At 44.7% G+C, this 23686-nt stretch overlaps 1 long non-coding RNA gene across 2 annotated transcripts in view; it reads left to right on the top strand.

Moving 5' to 3' along the window:
* The window catches only part of LOC143693642 (uncharacterized), a 57981-nt gene that overhangs the window by 26584 nt on the left and 7711 nt on the right, over positions 1–23686 (top strand). The window contains exons 2-4 of one of the 2 annotated variants that reach the window (XR_013181565.1): positions 2480–2580; positions 7977–8045; positions 20094–20305. This is a non-coding gene — a long non-coding RNA (uncharacterized LOC143693642). The remainder of the gene's footprint in view (positions 1–2479; positions 2581–7976; positions 8046–20093; positions 20306–23686) is intronic. The other variant, XR_013181564.1, reaches the window with a different exon arrangement.

Raw genomic sequence — 23686 nt, 5'->3', positions numbered from 1 at the left:
TTGGTGAACAATCCCTAGTGCCAAAGCTGAGCTGAGAAGCTGAAACCACGAGCATTGTCTCTGTTAGACAGCAAGGCAACAGGAGCTACAACAAAGCTCTCTTACATAACAAAGCAATTATGTTTTCTCAGTCTCACAAGTTTTTTGACAACACAGCTTTCTCAGGCTTGTCACTGATAACACTTTGAGGCTCTTCAGGGGAAATGTGATAAATAAGCAGTCACTGTTCCCAGCTTGGTTTTGATCACCGATTTTTACTGAAGAAATATTTTACATTTTACATCTAGGCTGATGCATTCTCATGTGTCAAAAAGGTCACGTAGCTGTCACTGAGGGAAGTCACAAGTCAACAAGGGAAGATCCCTAATGGAATCAAAACCAAACCAAAACAGAAAAGCCATTGTGCCTATAGGAGGGAAACAAAAAGCCTGGGTTAACTTTCATGGTTAGAAAGAGAACTAAGTAATGAAGCTGTCATAGAGTTTCTACAAGCCATTTTTTATCCTAATCTTCCTGAAATATTAAATTACATGAGCTGCAGAAGCAAGATCTCTAGACAAAACTGTGCCATACTTACAAATTAAAAATAAATTATGAATGGCTCTGTACAGGAAAATATAATTCTTCCCATTGAATGGACCAGAGAGATCATGTCTTTTAGGGCTTATAGAAACACTTGGAGAAGGCAGTCATTTGTTGTTCTAAAGCAGTAAAAAATCAATATTTGTGGCTGAATTTTGCATTGATTTTGCAGAGCAACAAAGGCAACTAGGGCTAGACAACTAGGATTTAAGCTAATAAATATACTATAAATATAATAAAAAATATATATATATAATATATATATAAACGTGGGCATTTTTGAGACCCAGACATGAAATTGTACATGCTGGAATTTGGCAGCTCAAGCACTTGTCTGTGCTGAGAGCAGGGAGTCAGCCCATTTTCAGAAAGCCTTCATGTCATCAAACCCTGGAAATGGCAGGAGTGTGTGCAGAGCCTGAGCACTGGATGCATCAGCACCCCTTTGGGCGTGCAAGTGTGGGTTTCTTTCTGGAGGCTCCTTCTCCTGGTCTTTAATTGCTCTCAGAAGGAGCTCAGAGTGTTCTGCAGGGCTCAGCTGCTTCCAGGGCTCACACTCCTGTGGGGCCAGAGTCAGGGCTGTGTCCAGAAATTCCAGGAGAATGCTGCATGGGTCAGCAATTGGTTCTCCTGTAATAGTGGTTATTCCCAAGTGCCTGGAAAAAAAATAAAACCTTGTGGGTTTGGCATTGCTGCAGGCAGACAAAAGGACAAAATTACTGAATCCAAGTGAAATTGCTGGCAGGTTGTTCTAAGATGAAGTACTGACTGCTACCTGTGAAAAATCCCTGTATACATAGTTTTGTTCTTTGGGGGGTAATAATTCCGAGCTCTTAAATGGTAAGGACTCTCTCTGAATGCATTTTGAATGGTAGTAACTATAATAACTCTTAAAAAATATATTAAAAAAAAAACCTCTAAAAAAGATAAAAAATAAAACTCTACAAAAAATATATAACTATAATAATTCTCCTCAGCAAAGAACCTCAGCCACCTAGCTGAACCCCTGCTGTAGAAATGACTCAGGGGCAAAACTGATGATTCAGAAGGTGAAATGTGACTTCACGTGGCATGTGGGTGTTCTTCTGAGGTTTCCATTCAAGGATCCACCTTGTTTGGTTTATGAGCTCTGACAAGACCTCCCAGCCCTCACTAGCAGAATGTAATACAAAGCACTGCACTAATTCAGAGGTGTCAGATCTGCCACCTGAGATAAAATACACAGGTACCATTCGAATTTCTTATTAAGCTCTCAGCCTTTTCTGTAGGAATAATTTAAATAGGCAAAGGGAGAATAAATTCAAGTTATGTATGGGAAATGATGCTGAAAATAGCCTAGGAAAAATAATGCCAGTAAATAGCAATGTGAAGTACTATAGGAAGGTCTATTAAAATAACAACATTTACACATCTATCATGTTTAGTCTCAAAGCACCTCATAAAGATTAGTTATCCTCTTGTGCTATGGAAGTATAGTGTCACTGTCATATTTTCTAAAAAATCCCCCAGCCCAGGATTCTTCTCCTGGGAAATTGAGAAACTCAGAGAAAAAGGGAAAACAATATTATCTCATTTGCTTCTCCTGTGTTTTGCTGCTTTGGAATGTGGTTGGAGATTGTTTATCCAAGATGTGAGTTGTTCTAACTTAATGACCAATCACAGTCAGGCTGTGTTGGGACTCTGAAAGGAGTCAGGAGTTTTTCATTATTATCTTGTTAAGCCTTCTCTAAGTATCCTTTCTCTATTCTTTAGTATAGTTTAGTATAGTATTCTTTAATATAACATAGTAACATAATAAATTAGCCTTCTGAGAATATGGAGTCAGATTCATCTTTCCTCCCAACAAAGGGGAACCCAGAAAATACAATAGTATAGCACCAATTCCTCTTATTTACAGGGCTGTGTCAGACTTCCAAGGAAGAGCTCACACATTCAGAAAGCAGCAAGGAGCTGGCTGTGACCCTGGAGCATTGGTGACCCTTTGTCCTGCTGGAAAAGGTTAGGACTCCTTTGTTACTGCATTTACTCGAGTAGGGAAATCAGATAGAAAGGTCCCTATCAGAGCAGCTCTGCAACAAGTGTTGTTCTTACTCCAGCTACATCCCATAACCATCAGAGAGAACCAAGAGACATTGCTGGGAAATTCTCCTTTCCCAAGAAAAGGAGCAGTGTGGGGGTACCAGTTGTGGGTTTCTCTGGGTCTGCATTGAAGGCACTGGAGACAGCAGTTCATGTTCTGACTCAGGTGTTTATTATTTATTATCAGTAAAACAGTCTCACAACCATGAGTTCGGCAGCAAGGCACAAAATGGCCAACAATCTCTTGTTACAAGGTCTTTTAAGACTAAACTGTCCAATTAAGAACTGACACCTCGATTATTTTCCCTTTTAACCCAATAACTGATCCCTGAAAGCCCCCAATGGGGACTTTTCTGCCCAATTACAAAATGCCACCCAAACCCATGAAGAAGAAGCATGAAGAGGAAACCCAGGATGACACCCTGTGCCCTCCATCTTGCTTCCATCCACAACATACTAAAAACCCCAAAACCTAAATTCCTCACCCAAGTGATACACCTACACTACTCTCTAGAATCTATTTCACACTTTTGTGGATTCCAGTCTATCTTGAAGTCTGGGAAACTTTCTCCATGAGCAAGGGTCAAAGTCAGTGCTGCCCTGGGGGTCAGGGCACCCCAGAGCAGACAGAGAAATATTCCCAGTGCCCTGGGTTTCCAGAGAGGAGCCAGGCAGTGCAGCCCCTGGCAGGCTGTGGCTGTTCCCTGCCTGTGAAGGTGTCCCTGGAACAAGGGATGGGTGCCTGGCCTCTGGGTGAGGAGCCTGGCAGGTAGCTCAGGGTGTTGGCTGCTCCTGCAGCAGAACTTGCTGTGGAAACACTGCATTATTTCTTTCAGACACTGGAACATGCCCATCATCATGTGAGGAAATGTCCATGAACAAGTGGCCTTTTAATATTAACAAAAAGAAAAGAGAAAGTGTCATGAGGTACAAGGGCATAAATTCATTATTAGGGGTGAGCATGTGAGGAACACAGGGAGATGGACTTGGAGGAGCATCATTAAGGACCTCTGCAGGTAACTGGTTTTTCCAGCTGGGGAGCTGCTTGGAGTCAGCTGAGCCCAGTTCCTGGCTAAGGTGGTTGAGTAGGGCCCTGGAGAGAGAGAGAGAAGGTTGGGAACAAGTGGAGGGCACTTTGGGGTGCAGCTTCCCATCAATGATCCAACAGCTGCCAGGCAGGGAAGGGAATGTTCTCCCCTCAACCCCTGCATGGTTCTGTGGCTTTGCTTTACTGGCTCTGGTATTTATTTGGCCACAGAGAAATTGAGTTCAGGTAGCAGAGCTGGCAGAGACCAGCACCATGGAAGAGGAGGGAGAGATTTTCACTGATTTGCAGTGGCAACAGGCCAGGAAAAGGAATGGAGCAAGGCTAGCTCTGAGCTGAGACCAGTAGTGAGAGAGACTGTGATTTCAGTTCCCCATGGGATTCTCTTTGGATTTTACTTTATTTTGCTTTTGGAGTTTGTTGGTTTTTTGGGTTTTTTTTTCCCCCTTAATTTCTTTCTCTAATCAAAAATATTTTATGTGACTCAGAGAGTCAAACGCTTTGCTGTAACAGAAGTGAATGTCAGGTCCTGTGAGTAACTCCTGACTTACCTGTGAAGGCCTTTTATTTCCCCTAGCAGCCCCCTGGTTAAAGAGAGCTCTGCTGGAAATATGCTTTGAAATTTTGTTTTCAGGAGATTAAAGTCTGATGGAAACATGCAGCTCTTGAATGAATGTCCTTTTGTCATGCTAAGATTGCCTGCAGAAACGCTCAAAGAAAATCTTCAACTACCACTGTGCTTGTGGGGAAGGAACAATTTAATTGCAATAATAACAAGGTGATTCTGGAAGAATAAATCATGTCTACAGCAAGCCATGCCTTAAGTGTGGATCGTGGTTGCAGTGACATCTCCAAACAATTACTCAGCACAGGAGAAGTCACTTAGCAGGGACTATGAAACTCAGAGGCCCAGCAGTGGGAATGTGCTGGGAACAGTTGCCCTGTTATATTTCCTACCCTGACCTTTTCCCAGGAGTGAGGGAGAAATGATGCTGTGGAAGCTGAGATTGTTTGCATGAGGTTATCACAAGCAAAATGGCCTTTTCTGGATGAGCTGGACAATTCTTAGGGAAAGGGGTATTATTCTAATAGGGGAGAAACTAATTAAAGCAACTGTTATGTGTGACTGCCAATGGGACTTGAGTTCTCTTGCTGACTGGAGAAAAAGGAGACATAAATATGGAAATGTTCACCCTCTTCATAGGTGCTCTGTGGGCAAGTGAAATGAGGCATTCATTTACTTTTTTTTTTTTTCATTTAGATATATAATTAAAATAAATAATGCAAACTGCACTTGAATGCAGTGGTAACACATATTTCTGGAAAGAGTTATTAACTTCTGGGAAGTTGAGGTAAAAGCTGTACAAATCAGGAAAGATTTCTTTATGTAGTTTGGTGTCATCATACAATTGGTTTCTTCAGGCAAATCTCACCTTCTACATAAGACTAGCTTTTTCTTCCTGCCTATGATTGATTGATTGATTGATTTTATTCATTTCTTTATTATTTGTATATATTATGTGTGTGAATATTCTCCTAGCATGATTCTTGATCACCAGGTGATTTGTCAGCTCTGAATTTCAGAGGGCCAGAATTAACAGAACATGGTGGCCAAAGGGCAGAATCACAGAATTGTAAAGGTTGGAAAAGACCTCAAGGATCATCAAGTCCCAACTGTTAACCCAGCACCACCATCATGTTCACCACCAAACCATTTTCTCAAGTGCCATAGCCACATGTTTTTTGAACACTTCTAAAGAAGTGGCTATGGCACTTGAGAAAATGGCTTGGTGGTGAACATGGTGACCTCCACTGCTTCTCTGGGTAGCCTCTTTCAATGCTTCCTGTGAACATTTTTCTCTTAATATCCAATCTAAACCTCCCCTGGCACAATTTGAGGCCATGTCCACTCATCTGTCTCTTGTTTCCTGAGAGAAGAGACTGACCCCACCTGGTTGCAGCCTCCTTCCAGGCAGCTGTGCAGAGTGATAAGGTGCTCCCTGAGCCCCCTTTTCTCCAGGCTAAACATCCTCAACTCCTTCAGACACTCCTTTTAAGACTTGTTCTCTTTCATCAGCTTTGTTGCCCTTCCCTGGACATGCTCCAGTGTCTCAATGGCTTTCTTGCAGTGAAGGGTCCAAAACTGAGCCCAGTATTCTGGTGTGGCCTCACCAGCACTGAACACTGAACACTTCTGCTCCATTTTTGTTGATTATGAAATTAATGTATTAGGCCTGGGTCTGATTCACTTGGATGAGTTAATTTAAAACATACTGTGCCTGTGCAAGCATATACCAAGGATTTAATTTGCTTGAACACCAAGAAGTGAATGAAGAATGAATGAACAAAGCCAAAGCCATTCACCTCCTCATTCAAGCAAATTACCCAGGTAATAGAATTGGGGAAATGACTGTACTAAGCACATATCTGGGGACTAATAATCATAGATCCTGCTCTTACTCTGCCAGGTGCATAGAGCACTATGTATACTCTGAATAACCAACAGGGACATGTATTACATGTACTGAAATTAAATAGAGTTGCAATCATGCTGCTTCCATCAGCTGCTGCAGCTGCAGCTTATTTACATCAAGGGAGGGAACTTTTGGAAACTATTTCCTTTCCTGCCAGAACTGAGAGGGCCAGCTCTTTTCTGAAACACTGAAATAGAGCAGCCAGTTCAAAGAAACCAAAGCAGGCTTGAAATTCTGTATTTGGGTTCACACATGACCCTGACCTTGGACCAAGCAAGCCAGCATAAAGTCACTGACTTGGAGAGCAGGGGAGTTCAGCACTGAGCTATTACAGTAGAATGCAGTCTGGACCCTGTTTCCTTACAGGGATGAAGAGATTTTTGCTTGTTTGTTTGGGGGGTTTTTGGGGTTTTGAGGGGTTTTTTTTGTGTTTTTTTTTTAGAGTTCTGACTACTACTTTGCCATGACTTTAACCTGGTGAGAATTAGAATGGGAAAAGCCAAGAGCCCCCCTTGTTTCTCTGTGCCATGGCTCCTTGGGGGCCCATGGAATGGAGAGCAGCACAGTCTGCCCTCACTGAGAAGTTGTGAGGATAAGGGAATTAAGTCATGAAGGGACTAAGTTAATTGGTGACAGTTGCCTGAGACAGATATCAAAATAGAGCTTCCTTTTGTCTCATCTCTCCTAGCTACATGAAGCATTTGAAAGAACTTTACTACTCTGTGTCTTACACTGGAATATAATTTGTCAGTAGAAAGTGACAGAAAAGCTACCACAGCAACAGGCTGCTGAAGTAAAGTTTGGTCCTTTTTTTTTTTGGTGTGTCTGTGTGTTATTTGGCAGGAAATACAGACTTTTTCCCATTAATTCCTGCTGATTTCCTTCTATGTTGAATCCAACGATTTTCAGTCAGATATTGGTTTGCTAGACATGGTGCAGTAAACAGATGTGACCGTGTTCACAGGGGTCTTAGGATGAGGGAAGAGAGGATCTGACTCCATGTTTCAGAAGGCTTGATTTATTATTTTATCATATATTACATTAAAACTAGAATAGAAGAAAAGGTTTCATCAGAAGGCCAGCTAAGAATAGAATAGCAAAGAATGATAACAAAGGTTTGTGGCTCAGCTCTCTGTCCGAGCCAGCTGGGCTGTGATTGGCCATTAATTACAAACAACCAACATGGGCCAATCACAGATGCATCTGTTGCATTCCACAGCAGCAGATAATCAATGTTTACATTTTGTTCCTGAGGCCTCTCAGCTTCTCAGGAGGAAAAATCCTAAAGAAAGGATTTTTCATAAAAGATGCCTGTGACAAACAGACATCCAGGAGGATATCAGAGCAATTTACTGCCCCAGATATTTGTCCCCATGAGCACATGCTAGAGCAGAGATGGAGCCTGTTCACTGTCCCAGTCTTCTGTGAGATGAGACATCTGAAACTCCATCAAATCTTGTGCTTTCTTTTCCTCATATTTTGTAAAGACCACATTTTCTATCAAAACAAGATGTTCTGCCCTGACAGGGCTTTCTCTTGGTTAAACTCTGTCACTGTGAGCTGGGCTACAGTGGCTTGGCCAGATGAGAACGTTGCCTCCCAGAGACACCACTCTAATCTTCAGTCTCATTTAATTTTGGGATTTTTTCTTGCTGCTCTGTGCTCTTGATTTGATAATTCAGAAGGAAATATTTTCACCAAGCATCCAAAGTGTGATCAAATGCCGCTGTAGGGTTTTTTGTGGTGGCGTTTTTTTTTCTTTCAATTCAAACTTCATTCTCCTTCTCTTTTGCAAGATCAAGGGTGAAGATGTGGCCCAGATTCATTCCCAATTCCTTCCCTGGGAGTGTGCCTGCTAATCAAAGGTGGGTCTTTCTTTACCTATTGCAATTCCTACTGCTTTTTTTCCCTCCCATGCATACACACCTCCTTCCATCCCCTCAATTCCTCTGCATCTCCCATCAGTTCTGATTCATTTCTGTGTTTTATGGCTACTCCTGGTGTGGCCCCTGGGATCCATAGCAGTTGCAGGATTTGGGACCAAAGAAGGCTGGATGACAGCACTCCCCTTGAGCCAGATGTGGTTTGTCACACCTGCATCAGTGATGTGAGAGGGCACTGCAAGAACACTGAGCTGGATCCAGACTGAAAGGCTTGACAGCTTTGTGATTCTCAAACCTCAGCTGCCTGGGATGATTTTAGTAGTTGCTGTGTGGTTCACAGGAAGATTTAGTCAGGTAAGAACCTAAAAATCTGTGCAGAAACTATTTATGCAGCCTTTATTCCATGTGCCAGCCCTTTGAGGCCTCTTCAGTCCTTCAGAGGGGCACAAACATTCCACCTGGTCCCTTCCACAGAAACAGGGGAGCTGGTGAATGAGCTCTCAGATTTAATCTGAGCCATCAGCTTTAATGGAAATCATTGTTAATTAAAGAAAACTCATCCCTGTTTGAAGCAAATGCTGGTTCATTTGCAGGATTAATCACTCCAGGGGCAGACTGGCATTTCCCCTTCTCTCTTGGCATGGGTGGAAACCACCTACATGTTTGGAGCTTCCAGCTCCTCCTGCTGTGTGATGGCACAAAGGGGCAGATTTGTCACTCTCTGGGGACCAGCCATATGAAACTGTTTTATTTGCTCAGTCATTTGCAGAGGGTGGCTGGTTTGTGCCTGGGAGAGCCAGCTGGTATCAGATGGCTGCTTTGACAATTAGGAGAGTGCTGTTACTGCTGTCTAGGGGAGGGGGTTTATCCCTTATCAAAGACTATAAACATCTTTTCACCCTCCACAAATGACCATTCCCACCTGCAAGGAGCTAGGAAAACCTTCCCAGCTCACTGCAAAAGAAGACAGGGCCAGTGCAATGCGCAACAAAAAAACCACAAATACTGATTCTCCTGGGAAGCACAAAGGTGGAGGAGACGGAAACTGAAGCTTCAAAGGGCTTTTCCTTTCCCTTGTGATAAATTATTAAATGTTAATAATGAAGGGGATTATTAAATCCCCTTGATTGCAGCATTAGCCTAAAATCCCTGTGTCCAGACCCTTCTATTAGCAGTTCTCCAGTGGTGCCACCTTTGAGCCTCAGGCCCCAGCAAAGGCAGTTCTGGCCCCCATTTTCCTCTTGCCCACCTCATCCCCTTGGGCTCAGATTTAATGTTATGTTCTCCATGCCACTGCCAAAGAAAGCTTTCCTTAACAGGGATGAGAGAGAGGGAAGAGGTGAGAAACAGGAGCTGAATTCCCAGAGGCTCCTTCAGCCCTGGCGGGACTTGATGAATTCCTGTCACACCTGTGAACAGCAGTACCTAAGTGGGTAAATTCAGTGTTCAGCCAGGAAAAAGAGCAGCTGGCAGCTGTGAGAGAAGCCCTGGGGGAAGGAAGATTTGTCACTATCTATTGACAAGTGGTGGGAAATCATTTACAAGGGCAGGTCTTTTCAGGTACGGGGAGGTTTGGGGCATTTTGTCAGCTAGTGAAAGGAAACAGTCAGGCTGACAAAGTTCCAGCCTGATGCTGCACTGCAAGGGACCCTAAAAAAGGCCAAATGGGAGATTGAGGATTTTGTTTGTTGGTTTGGGCTTGTCTGTTGTTGATTTTTGAATGGCAAAATCTCTGATGAATTTCACGTGGACTCCTTCCTAGAGAATGTAGATGGATATCTGGGTGGATCTGAGGCAATGGAGTGGCACTTGGGCCATGGTAAGTGGCAGTGGTGGCTTTGAGGAGGTGCCTCAGCTGCTGGGGAGCAAGCACTGGAGGTGCCTGAGGGGTGGGGATGGGGCCAGCCCAGCCAGGGCTGAGCAGACAGCCCTTGGTGGAGGTCTCCTGTTTTAAGAAATATGCACTAAATTTGTCCTCTGGTGGGGGTAAAGGGGGTCATTCTGGGGTAGAACAATAGCCAGGGTTGCTGGAAATTGAAAGAAAAAGCGAGTGAGACATAGAGAGGCAGCAAATGCAAACATTTGTCCTGTAAGAGCACCTTCACAGCATGATGTCTTGGTTTGGAAAGACAGAAGTCAGCTAAGGAAGGCAGGAGCCTCCCCTGAAATGGAAAATGTAAACCCCCTCCCTCTGAATTGTCATAAATTTGAAATTAAGGGGCTCTCAGGCAAAGATCTAGGAGCAGGAATCACAGTTCTTTATTAGGGAAGAAAATTAAAAAAAAACCAAACAAACAATAACACTGACAGAGTCAGAACACAACCTGACACCCAGTGGGTCAGGGTGTTGGTGGCAGTCCCATTGGAATTGTGGCTGCAGCCCTCCTGGAGTGTCAGGGGTGGTTCTGCTGGAGCAGGGATCCTGTAGAAAAGGTTGTAGTCTTCCTCTGAGGATCCAGTGGAAGAAGAGGCAGCTGCTGTTCCTCTGGGAAATCCAGTGGAGAAGCTGTGCTGGTGTTCCAGAATCTCCAGATTATATTCAGGTAGGAATGCTTGGCTCCTCCCCTTGGGTGGAGATTCTCACAATGAGATTATGTAATTTTATCAGCCATGCAGGGACACTCAATGGCCCTTTAGCAGCAGATATCTCCCTGGAGGGAGGATTGGTTTATGGAAGAGATAAGGAAAACTGCCCAATTAACAGAAGATACCTGCCCCACCTCTAAGAGACGGCAAATAAAATACACGTTGCCTTGCAATCCAGGACACATGAGGACTAGGACTGGGAGAGCTGGCTGCTGTCTGTCTGTCTTCCCCACTGCCTCACCCAGGACCCCCCTGTTTTACCCCAGCAGCCTCCTACTGAGGGGGCTCATCATCTGGGCACCAGGCTGACATGTCACTGCTGAGGGGACACACTCCTTGGGCAGCAGGCAGAGGGAACACTGTAGGCTCAGACAAACCTTGGGAACAAGGATGCTGTGGGGAGGGCAAACCAAGCACGGGCAGGGTGCTCACCATGGAAAACACTGCCAGGGAAAGGTGCCTTGGAAAACACTGCCAGGGAAAGGTGCTTTGGAAAACACATGCTTGGTGTAAGGGTCTCCATGGGGATCCATCCCATCCAAGACATCCAACTGAGGTATTTCAGGTGAAGACTGACATCACCAGGCTCCTCCTCTTGTCCCTTGAAAGGCTGAACTTAGCTCTGTAGAGAGTGACTGCTCCAGCTTTTCCCTGCAGTGCTGGAGCTCTGACCCCATCAGAGCCTTCCAGGAGCCCTTCAGGTGCTTTCACCAAATGAAATTCTTCCCCTTCCCACACAGATTGTAGCTTAATCAATACAGCCTAAAGACAGAGCAGCCTACAGCTGCCTTCTGTGCTGCTGGCTTTGGCCAGGAGCAGAACAGCTCTGTGTTATAAACTCTGTGGTCCCACAAGCCTGGAAGGGGAAAAGAAATAAAATCCAAGTGCAGGCAGAGCAGGGAGGTGAGGCCTGCCCATAAAACAGAGCACACAGCACTAGCAGTGCAATTGAAGGGCCTCCAGGGCTTCCTTCTGATCCAGGGGATACTTTGGAACAGAATACCAAATATCCAGTGGCCTGGCCTTGGCTTCATATCAAGGAGAGATTGATTAGTGCAGGAGTGGTGATGAGCCATGGGCATTTGAGAATCCCCATGTTAGAGCTTCATGTCAGCCTTCAGCCAGTGCTAATCAGAATCTTATTTAAGGTTCAAGATTTTTTTTAGGCTATGCCTGGTCATGCTTAAGTTTTATTTGACCTTTAAGCATCCTGTCCCAAGTTATGTGTTCCTTTCAGCCATCTTCTAAGCAGCCCAAGCACAAAAGGTCTCTCCAGCTGGACAGAAGCGTCAGGATATTTTCTTTCTTTTTTTCTGTCTGGCTTGCAGCCTCCTCTGTCTTGTAGCAAAGGCAACTTTCCCTTTTATGCTCCCTACACCAGATGGATAAATTAGACTTGCTTTTGCCCATTTGCTGGCAACTGTACTGCAAGATCTCAGGCACTTGATGTTAACTGAATTATTATCAGTTAATAACAGCTTTCTGTGCAGTGTAAACTGATATGCTAAAGAAGAGTGGGCCTAAGTGTCAAGCATTTTCTAGATTACTCTTCCATTTACTAAAAGCAAGCAATTGCTGCTAAAAAAAAAAAAAGTAAAAAAGGAAAGACAGATTTCATCTTGCTGTGCAAGATGTGCATTTCAGCAGCTGCAGGTTTCTCAGAAGGCTTTTTGGAGTTAATCAGCAAAAGGGCAAAGGGCAGGCAAAATCTGGGCTGGGAGATTTTCTTGGCGGATTTTCAAGTCCATTAATAACAGCTCAGTCCCTGGCAGGGTGGGGGAGCAGAGCAGATGTGGGGGTAAAGGCAGAAGAGCTGAGCTGCTGGCAGGAGTGCTGTGCTGCTCTGTGATGGCTGAGAGGGCAGAGCAGTCCAGCTCCCACACTGGCAAACCCCAGCAGCCACTGGGGAAGGATGAGATCAGTCCTGTGCTGTGTCCAGCCCCAGGGATGACAGCAGGGAGCTGCCCCAGGAGCCCCTCTCCTGCACAGCTCTGCTCCCTCCTTGCTGCCCTGGCTCCTCACTCTGCCTTAGCACGGGCTGGGAGGTTTTCCTGCAGTGTTTTTATGTTCTCTTTGCTGCCTCTCAGAGGAACAGGGCACTTGGACCTGTGCTTCTCTCCCCACACCTGGCTGGGGGACCAAGAGGTGCCTGTGCCAGGAGGAGAGGTACATGCTGCTGCTGAGGCCTCCTTGGGAGAGGTTTCCTGACCTATTAATGGCACATTTCTGTCTGGGAATTGCAGGAAGAGAAGCTCCTCTCCATTCCTGTGTCCTGGCACAAGAGGCAGGGACCAGCCCCTGCCTTGCAGCTCCCACTCCCATCAGCTGCTGCTCTCAGGCCACCAGTTCTGTCACAGAGCTTCAATCATGAGGTCTGTGCCTGCCTCTTGCTGTGGTGTTTGTGTTGTCAGAGGAATCTGAGAAGACTTTCTGGTGTCCTTCTGGCTGACTCCTTCCCTCTTCCACGGGTCAGGAAGCCTCCCCTCTGCATTAGCAGGGCTGGCACCCACGCGTTCCATCCCTCACTGCCTCCCCTTTGCTCTGTGCTGCTGGCAGGGGCTGGCAGGATGTTTTCCTAATTTTGCAGCACCAAAGCACAAGGAGCAGATGGGCTGAGCCTGTTGCTGAGTCTGCTTCCTCCCCTCTCAGCATATTTGGCAAAGGGGAGGAGATGCTGGAAGCTTGGACTTGTGTTGGGGCCAGAGCCTGGCATCAGGTTGGTGCTTGCTGCAGGTGCCCAGCTGAGCCTGCAGGGTGGGCTCAGCCCCATGGGTCCCACTCAGGCACAGCATGAGAGCCTGCAGAGTTACACAGACCTGGTTCTGGCTCCCAGAGAGGTGAGGGTCAGGGTGAGATCCCTCCTCTCTTGCTCACACCACTGCCCACAAGGGGTTATGGGCATCAACCAGCCATGCTACAGCAGCTCAGGTGGGCAAGCAGAACTTTGAGGTACCCTGAGGTGGTCCCACAAAGTGGTAGTGTTTGCAGGGGTCCCAGGATGAGGGAAGAGATGAGGATCTGACTCCATGTTTCAGAAGGCTTGATTTATTATTTTATTATATATATTATATTAAAACTATTCTAAAAGAATAGAAGAAAGGATTTAATCAGAAGGCTAGCAAGGAATAGAAAAAGAAAGAATGATAACAAAGGCTTGTGGCTGAGACAGTCTGGACAGCTGGACTGTGATTGGCCATTAATTAGAAACAACCACATGAGACCAATCACAGATGCACCTGTTGCATTCCACAGCAGCAGATAACCATTGGTTACATTTTGTTTTTGAGGCCTCTCAGCTTCTCAGGAGAAAAAAATCCTAAGGAAAGGATTTTTCATAAAACATGTCTGTGACACACATGGACAAAATTGCTCTCAGGGCTAAGTTGAACATTTCAATGACAAGAGGAGGAGCCTGGTGATGTCAGTCTTCACCTGAAATACCTCAGTTGGATGTCTTGGATGGGATGAATCCCCATGGAGACCCTTACACCAAGCATGTATTTTCCAAGGCACCTTTCCCTGGCAGTGTTTTCCAAGGCACCTTCTCCTGGCAGTGTTTTCCAAGGCACCTTTCCCTGGCAGTGTTTTTTATGGTGAGCACCCTGCACATGCTTGGTTTGCCCTCCCCACAGCATCCTTGTTCCCAAGGTTTGTCTGAGCCTACAGTGTTCACTCTGCTTTTTAAGGAGTGTGTCCTCCAGCTTGTAGGAGCTCTCCCTGGGCATTGTACCATTCCTGTGGGCCAGCATGGAGACAAGGGGGTAAAATAAGCACCAAATTGCACAGCACTGTAGCTAAGGTGCCCTTCACAAGGCACCTGGCTTAGGGGATGAATTTCATAGAGAAATAATGTGCACTTCTCCAGACGGTGAGGAGTGAACTTCTGCAGATTTACAACTTCTGCAGATTTTTTTTAGATGTTTAGCATCCCTAAACAGCAGCTCTGCATCCTGATGGACTGAGCAGGGAGTTGAGGAGGCTGCAGCAAAAGTGTCCAGGCTCAGGTGATCTGAGACAGGGTGGAGGGTCTGGATGCCTGTTGGGGTATTTCTTTTATTCTTATGGTTGTCCAAGGAATGAGAGAAATGAAATGCATTTTTGTGTCTCCACAGCTAGCCTGGATGATATTGTGTTTCATGCCTGTCAGATTCAGGCATTTTGTTAAAATTAGAGATGATAGATTTATGGCCCAGAAGGGATTGCTGCAGCAGGCCAGACTTCCCTCTGTGATTTCAGCTTCTCTTCTACTCCCTTGGTGTTCTCCCCTCTAGGGACAGGGCTTTTCAGGCACAACTCTAACACAAACAAAGAGGAGCAGTAGCTCAAAAGCTGCTGTTTTGTGCAGAATTGACCATGGCCACTGTGACAACAGCAGTCCCTGGTGCTGCTCCCTTCTGGCCCAGAGAGCTGCCTCAGCACCTTCCCTTCTCTCCATGTTTGTGGCTCACAACAAATATTTGAAGGTTTGAGAGGGAAATGAGGACAGGGAAAAAGATCTCCAGTGTTCTTTTAAAGGAGACAAATTGACCTCTAGCACCAAGGGTTTTTCTAGAGTGTCAAACTGGGATCAGAACACCATTCCTATTGCCCATTTCCAGCATGCTCTCTTCCTTCTTGGGCAGAGTTTGGTTTCCCTCCCTTCCTTTAGCAAAGTGTGTATTTCAGCACCACATCTCTCCTTGCCAGGGCTCTTTCCCAGGCTTTTCTGATTTACTTTGCACTCTTCAAGTGCAGCCCCAGTGCTTGACTCAGGTATTGTCCAGCAGAGTGAGATGAGGTATCAGGCAGCACCAGGTGTCTGAAGTGGCCAGGCTGCACACAATTGTTGCTCCATTGCAGGTTACAAAGCCCCTTTGCAGGTTACAGAGCCCCTAATTGCTGTGCCTCTGCATTTATTTATTTTTTATTTTTTTAAGCAACGTTTCTACCATAATTCCATGAGGTAAGAAACTGATTAAAATGTACCAAACAGTATCATCTTTAGTGCTTTGAAAAATCCCTGCAGCTGGTGGGTGGCTGTGGGGGAGGGAGTGATTGATGCAAAATGTCCCCTCTCCCCAGGAGATCTTTCTCCCCCACACCCAGAATCCTGCTCCTTCCTACTTATATAACTTTGTCATCTCCCATAGCACGGGTGCAGCTGATTTGTCACCAGGAGGAAGCTGAGCCCAGGAGCTGGAGCAAGGGACAGAAGCTTGGAGGGTCCTGACTTCTGTCCCTGGCATGCAGGGGGCTCTTGGCTCCAGTTTTCCTCTTTGCAAAGGAGATCCTGTTGGTTTCTGCCTCGCTCAGCTGAGGGGGGGTGAAGAGTGTGTTGACAGAAATGCTTTGGGATCCTTTGACGGAATGTGTTAATTTATTAATGGAATCTTCTCTAATCGTCACATTTCTTTGCATGAACTAACAAAAAATGCTTTGTGAGGGTGCAGTGTGGAGTTCAGCAAGCAAACCCTGACCCTCAACGCCCCCAGATGTGTGCAGAGAGGCAATGCTGGAGTGGCAGGAGTAGAGCTCTGCTGGTGCTGCACCCTGCCAGGCTGCCCTGGTGCCCGGGACAGCTCGTGGGATGGGCTTGGAAAGGGTTGGGTATTTTTAGGGAGAAGGAATTTTGGCAACATGGACAAAACAAATCTCAGCTGAGGGGAAACACTGAGAGCTGCTCAATGTATGCATGCATGATGCATGTGTGTTATTTTGGGAAAAAAGCTCATCTGCCTGTGCCCTGAAGCACATGGCAGTGCCCCTGAGCTCTGCCAGCCCCCAGCTGAGTTGGGACACTTTTATTCACTCCCAAACACTACAGATGTGCCTGTACTCTTGGCTCAAGGGGGCTAAGGGAGTTGGTCAGCCCAAACCCCTTTACAAAACGTTTTGCATCCATGTGGCAGCAATGGGAATGTCACATTCCTGGCACCACTGCCATGTGTCTGGGATATGACCAGAAAAGGAAAGGCTGCTGCCCTGCCAGAGTATGGAAGGGAGAGAGTGTGAGCAGCCACTGTGCAACAATGGGGAGGCAGAGGGGATTTTTACCTGCTATACAGTCTCAGTGTAACACCACTGAATTGATCTGCTGAGCTTTAATATTTGAATCCTGGTATTTTTGCATTTTAAATCAGGAGAAGCAGTCCTTGAGGCAGGAGCAGGGATTGTCTGTGCTCCTGCAGCACCCAGGCTGGGCAGCTGCTGCATTCAGCCAGCAGCAACAACCATCATTAGGTTTAATTAGTGATCAATATGTCATTTCAACTAATGTGAGAAAGTTTATCAGGCAGGCTGTATTGGATTTTCTGGGAACAATGCAAGGAATAGGAATATTTCAAGAATATCTCAATAAGCAATACTGCTGCTAGGCCAGGCTTATCTTCATGGTGTGATGTGCCTACAACACTGGAGTTCATCCTTTGTGCAGGGTCAGAGGGGAGGCTTTGGTCCCTGGTGTGGTATTTCCAGGGTTCTTTGGGACAGGAAGGAATGATGAATCTGACTCCGTGTTCTTAGAAGGCTAATTTATTAATACAATATAATACAATATAATATAATATAATATAATACAATATAATACAATATAATACAATATATAACATAACATAATATACATTATATTATACTATACTAAAGAATAGAGAAAGGATACAGACAGAAGGCTTAACAAGATACTAATGAAAACTTGTGACCCCTTCCAGAGTCCCAACACAGCCTGGCACTGATTCCAACACAACACATATAATATTCATTTCAATATTTGCAAAAAGCCAATCATAAAATACACATTTTTCACATCCTGAAAGTGGGAAACATACAGATCTGCACAGAGGAAGCCACAGGCATGATGAGGTACATGGCTGCCACTGCAGTCATGTTTTCAGACCTGGTAGCTCACCCTGGGACCCACGAGCTGTGTGATGTGTTGGAGGAAATCCCAAGCAGGGACAAGGCAGTCCCACTCACTCTGGCAGCAGCATGTCTGCTGAAGTCACACTCAGGCAGTATTTTTAATGTGGCTTGAAAGAACTGCCAGCTCCTCTGCTGCTGAAAATGGGGCTATTTTTAGCAATTAGCTGTATTCAAATGTTCCTTCCACGATCTGCACAGGCAGTAAAATGGTTTAGTAGATTACCAGATATTCCCCTAGATAAAAGCAGTGTTTGCTGTGTTAAAAAAAAAAAAAAAAAAAAGTTAACTCAGATGGAAATCTTCACACTTCACAGTACCAGTTCACACTGAGGCAGGGTTGGGAAAGGGATATGACCTTGGGGATTCCTGTTAACATTTGTGTGCCCCCATTCTGAGAAAAACTTGACTATTCAGTTATGCTGCCTGGCTCCTGGTAGTGCTTTGCATTGCTATAGCTTCTTTCAGCTCACAACCTCAGACCTTTCCCTCAATAAGGTGGAGGTGGACAAGATAATCAGTAGGTGAGTGGGATCTATTCCCATCTGGCAAACTCTTGCTGTTGAATGTAGTCCTCAAAAAAATCCTTTTGACTTTCCTGGCATGTGGCGGTCTGTGCCTTCCTATAAACTGCATTGTGATGTTAATAATAACCCTAATAGTGGTTAAGAAGAATGTTTCTCAAACAGGTCTTGCATCAGCCATCAGGCTGCCATGGGGTGGCAGGAGATGGCTCAGATCAGGAGATTACATGGACTGTTATGGAATAGGAACAGTGCCTCAGATGGCCCTGATTCTGCAAATACTGGAATTGCTTTTTCTCAAAGCATGTGCTTACACTTGAAGTCTGCAGTCGAGGAGTTTAAGCAGAGACACAAAATTAAACAAGTGTTCAATAGATCTGTTATAATTTTAAGCCCTCTGTTTCAGAGGGCCTGGCATTCAGTACTGCAATGCAATTTTAATGCCTTTTGCTTGATCTGTAAAGCTGGAGAATTATTTAGCTGGGGGAAAATGTAAAACATTGATTGCATGCATTTGGCAGCTTTTCCTGACTTTGGACAGGGGAGAGCCACAGGCCTGGCAGATTCAGCATTTCTTTGAGTAGAGCATGAGGATGCTGGAGGTAGTGGGTGCTGGAGGCAGCTCTCCCATCACTTGGAGTTTTTCAGGAAGGATTGGATGGAAAAAGCCCCCTTCAGTTATAAAATCACCTGTGGAATAGGTTCAAATCCTTTCTTCTGCAGGGCAGGAAAGGGAGGCATAGTCTGCCTTTTATTTCTCCTGATGAGAATCTCTGTGAGTCAAGATTTCCTTTGCAAGCCAATATGGAAACTTTAATGCCTGACATTAAATATTCTTTTTAAAGCTGTGCTGAACTGAGAAAAAAAAAGAAAAGTTAATTAGACCTTCTTGCAAAGGAAATAAAAATGTATATTAGTTAAAGTAGTGACATTTCCTTTTGATAGAAAGCTGGTGTTTCCAAGAGTCTGAGATAAAGGCTAATAGGCAGGCTAATCAAAGAACACAGGAACAAGTCCTTATGCAATACCTCTCCCTTCTGTTCAGTACAAATCCATTTGATCTTTACCATTAAACAAGGGAATTTAGCTTCATGTCACAAAAAACAAAGAATATCTGAGAGTAGATGAGAAGAATTGTGTCCAGGCCAAAAGCTTTCTGGCTGAGTGTCTTGGTTTGGAAAGACAGGTGTCTGCTAAGGAAGGCAGGAGCCTCCCCTGAAATGGAAAATGTAAACCCCCTCCCTCTGAATTGCTATAAATTTGAAATTAAGGGGCTCTCAGGCAAAGATCTAGTTCTTTATTAGGGAAGAAAAAAAAAAAGAAAATTAAACAATGCAGTAAATCAAAGCAACACTGACAGAGTCAGAATATGACCTGACACCCTGTGGGTCAGGGTGTTGGTGGCAGTCCCATTGGAATTGTGACTCCAGCCCTCCTGCAGTGTCAGGTGTGGTTCTGTTGGAGCAGGGATCCTGTAGAAAGGTACAGTCTTCCTCTGAGGATCCAGTGGAAGAGGCAGCTGTTCCTCTGGAAATCCATTGGAGAAGCTGTGCTGGTGTTCCAGAATCTCCAGATTATATCCAGGTAGGAATGCTTGGCTCCTCCCCCTGGGCGGAGCATCTCCCAATGGGATGCTGTAGTTCTTACCAGTCATGCAGTGACATTCAATAAGATGGCAAATAGAATACAGTTTGCTTGGCAATCCAGGACACTGGTCTTACAGGCATCTTTCTCCACAGTCAAGTGGCAGTGAGATGTGGAGCTTGTTTTGGCCTGCTGTAAAACCAGGCACCAGCCATAGATGTAGGTCTCAGATCTTGAGGATTTCTCAGAACTCAAGGAAGTACTAGAGCCTGAGCTCCAGACTCAAATTTATTTCTAGGATGTGGGGAAGTGCTGCTCTGCAGCCGAGCTCTGGATCTTACATGGTCCTTCATGCTTCTCTTTTTTCTGTGTTTCTCTTCTGTTCCTTTTCACCCTCCTCCTATTTATCCTCTTCCTTATCTGCTGCTTTGTTTCTCTGCAGCATCTTGCTCTTCATATGACCAACACCAAAACCCCTGCTTCTAAAAGCCAGAGGTGATCATTTCTTACTCCCAAAAGCACTGCATCTACCATAGGAGGAATGCTGCACTGGAACTCAGTTTTGTGGACAAGATTCACCAGCTGGAGAAGTAGGAGCTCTTGTTTTGAGGCATTAGTGGTGCTTTGATTACCCACAGAGCACAGCATCCACAGGTAGAGCGTGAAAAATGTGTATTATATGATTGGCTTTTTGCAAATATTAAAATTAATATTATATGTGGTATGTTAGAAAGTTATGCTGTATTAATTCTCTTTAGTGTGTTAAATATAGTTTTAGGTTATAGCATAATGTTAAAATAAAACTATGCTATGTAAGATACTTTTTAACGAGCTCAAGAAAGAGATGAGATAATCAAGAAATTCTTTGCACAGAGATAACAGCAACAAGACACTGAGATCTCAAAGAGAAGAATTATTGCCTCCTTCTTGGGAAGACCCAGTCTCCTTGCAGACTCCATGGAGTGTGACCATGATTTACAAGATGAAGGGGGGGAAGCTGACAATAACCAGAAAACACCCTTTGTTTGAGAAGGATTTTTGAATCATGTATGAGATATTTGAATATGCAACAGGCTATTGCTTTCAAGAGTTAATCCTTTGTTAGTGAGCCATGCTTTCAAGAGAAAAGCATCCAAATGTTCATCATTCTTTACTTTTTTATTGTCCCAACTCTGATTGTCCAAATTCTTATTGCTCTAATTTGTATTACTATTTTTATAACCATTTCATTACTGTTAAACTTTTAAAATTTTAAAACAAGTGATTGGCATTTTTCACAAGAGCATCAGGGCAGGGGTCAGGCTCAGAAGGGCAGAACCATGCTTTCTGCAGGTGTGGGGGTTTTTTTGGAAGTTCTTAAAGGATCAGAGTTCTGCTGCTTGTAAAGCAAGCTAAAGAAGCTGCTTTCAATGGGCTCTCCTCCTCACCCAAGGAGGAGATGTCCAAAGAAGCATTTGGGAACTTCTGGGATTGTATCAGGCAGTCCAGTTCCTTCATGGTATGCTGCTCTGATTCTCAGTTCAGGCAATTTCTGTTTCAAATACCCAGTGGATTTTCTTTTCTAATTACACTAATTAGCCTCAATTGAGAATACAGAATCTGATGCTTCATGTCTGGCACTGCATGTTCCTTGACAGAAGAGAGACAAGCTGGTGTTTGTGTCTTTCCCCATGAAGAAGAAAAGTTTGAGCAGGTTTTGAAGCCCAGAGTGAAAATAGGTTTTGCTGCAAAAGTCACTGGAAGTCAGAAAGCCACCCATAGCAGCTGAGGCCACCAGGGAGGGAAGTGAAGGGAAATGGATGCAATTTCAGCTTCCCTTCAGGAAATGCCACCTTTGGGCACCTTTGGGCTTTCTGGTTTTAGCTACAAAAAGGGATGGGGTGAAGCACTTTGCACACATCTTTGTCAGACTCCACCACACTGCATGTGCTGAGCTTGAAAATTGAGGCATCCACCCCTGCTGGCATTCACTGAGCCTGCTGGACATTTTGCCATGCACATTAGTGTGAAGAGGATCTCATGTTGGCTCTCTTTCCTAAAAACTGATATTATAAAATGACAGCCTCAAATTCCATAAAGCTCGATGCATGTGCTCAGCTACTGATAGGATTTGATCTCTAGGCTTATATTATGGTTTATGTCTCCTTCTCCTTGGTGGCATATCAAATGCCATATTGCCCCCTCAGTTCTTCACCAGGAACACAAAATTGCTGTTGCTCCATTAAAAAAAAAAAAAAAAAAAGAAGTGGAAATGATTACATTTTTTTCCATGTGCTGCTAAGAGGGTTCATAACAGAGTCACAGACTGGGCTGAATGGAAAGGGACCACTGTTGGCCTCTGCTCAATTCTAGTCCAGCAGGTCCAGCAGCAGCAGGATGCTTAGGGCCTCATTCAGCTGAATTTTGAATTATCTCCAAGGATGGAGATCCCATGGCCTCTCTGTTCAATTGCTTCATCAAACTCATGATAATCCTTTCTTTCCTCCTATCAAAACAACAACCTCTTATTTTGTTTCAAATCTATCATCGTTCATCCTTCTGCTGTACACTTCTCCAAAAGGTCTGGCTCCATCTTCTCTAAACACTCCCCATTAACAGAGTTTGTGCCACATGAAGAAAAAAAGATGGGCAGAGTTGCAGGATGCATATCCAGACTGAGACTTCAGATGTTGTGACTCCAGCTGAGTGAGTCTGAGCTACTGGCTCAGATCATTGGTTCACTGAGGATCAAAAATGTACAAAAATCACGTTTGATCTGAGAGTCAAACATGGCTCACGGCTTTGCACAGAACAATGAATTCAGAGCAGGTTTGTCACTGGGAGGAGCCAAAGGAAAGCTCTCCAGACAGGTTTCCAAATCAATTATCCAAATTCCTTTTGAAAAACTCTGTAAGTGCCCCAACACTTTGTGGTGGTCATGACTGAGATGCCCCTTTGTCCTTCCCGGTGGATTTGATATGTGATGTTAAGTGCTGATCCCCTGAGGAATGCAGATCCCCTTTAGGACCGGCAGGTGTGATAAATCAAAGCCAAATCCAGAATAAAGGCTGCAATTCTGTCACTGTGCTCAGATCTCAAGGGCAGCTCTGGATTTGGCTGCCTGCTTTGGTCACCTGATGGCAGTGGCAGCAATGTGGGATCATGAGAGTGATGTCCATGAAACAGGAGACCTTAAGGAGCTGTGAGTAAGGGGTCTCTTGGGAACTGTACTCTCAAGTATCTGAAGAGCTGCAGCCAGTCTGTTCTCCTGCTGATGCTCACACTTTTGGGTGCTGCAGTTACCTTGATAAATGGTGTGTAATGCACAGCTGGGAAGGAAATATGTGCTGGGTGTCAGGTTTAAGGAGCCAACAGACTTGTTAAGTGTATGTTTGACTCGTGCACTTGAGCAAGCTCAGAAATATTGCTGCATCAGGACTAGGGCCTGTTTCAGCAGCTGAAAGTTCAGTCAGAGCTTTCCTGACACCTCAGAAGCTCTGACCTCTGAGGTGTCAGGAGGCCAAAAATTGAGAAGCAGTATGAAAGCTGTGCCACATGAAAGCTTGTAGAAATCCAAGTGCTCCTGTACATTTATTTTCCTTTTTTCTGCTTTGTCCTGAGAAGCATACAGTAGCACACTCTGGCCCATTTTGATTCCTGGGGATGTAAATAGAAATATGAGTCATGATAACTCATTAACACTAGTTGTAGAACAATTAAGCTAAACAGTATTTTCCTTTGAGAGAGCCACAACTATTTCATGCCCCAGTTAATTGATTTTGATATGCTTTCCCTTGGCTAGGAAATGCAAGTTCCTTGATCCACATTTCCTGCTGGTTTTGGTCACTGAATTCTTGGTGTTTGAAAAGCAGATAATGAAAATTTTCCCATCCCATTTATTCCTAGAGACTCTCAGTTCAGTGGGGGGTCTGAGCATTTCTTGCCATCAGCAGTAACGATGGTGGGTCTCACTTAATGAGCAGCCACTGGGATGGGCATGCACAGAACAACAAATTAGCAGCTGCACTTGCAGCCTTGGTAGAAGGAAGACCCCAG

The sequence above is a fragment of the Agelaius phoeniceus genome, chromosome 3 (assembly GCF_051311805.1).
Source record: "Agelaius phoeniceus isolate bAgePho1 chromosome 3, bAgePho1.hap1, whole genome shotgun sequence".
Lineage (NCBI taxonomy): Eukaryota > Metazoa > Chordata > Aves > Passeriformes > Icteridae > Agelaius > Agelaius phoeniceus.
The sequence above is the reverse complement of the archived record's forward strand: the minus strand, read 5'-3'. Positions and strand labels throughout refer to the sequence as shown.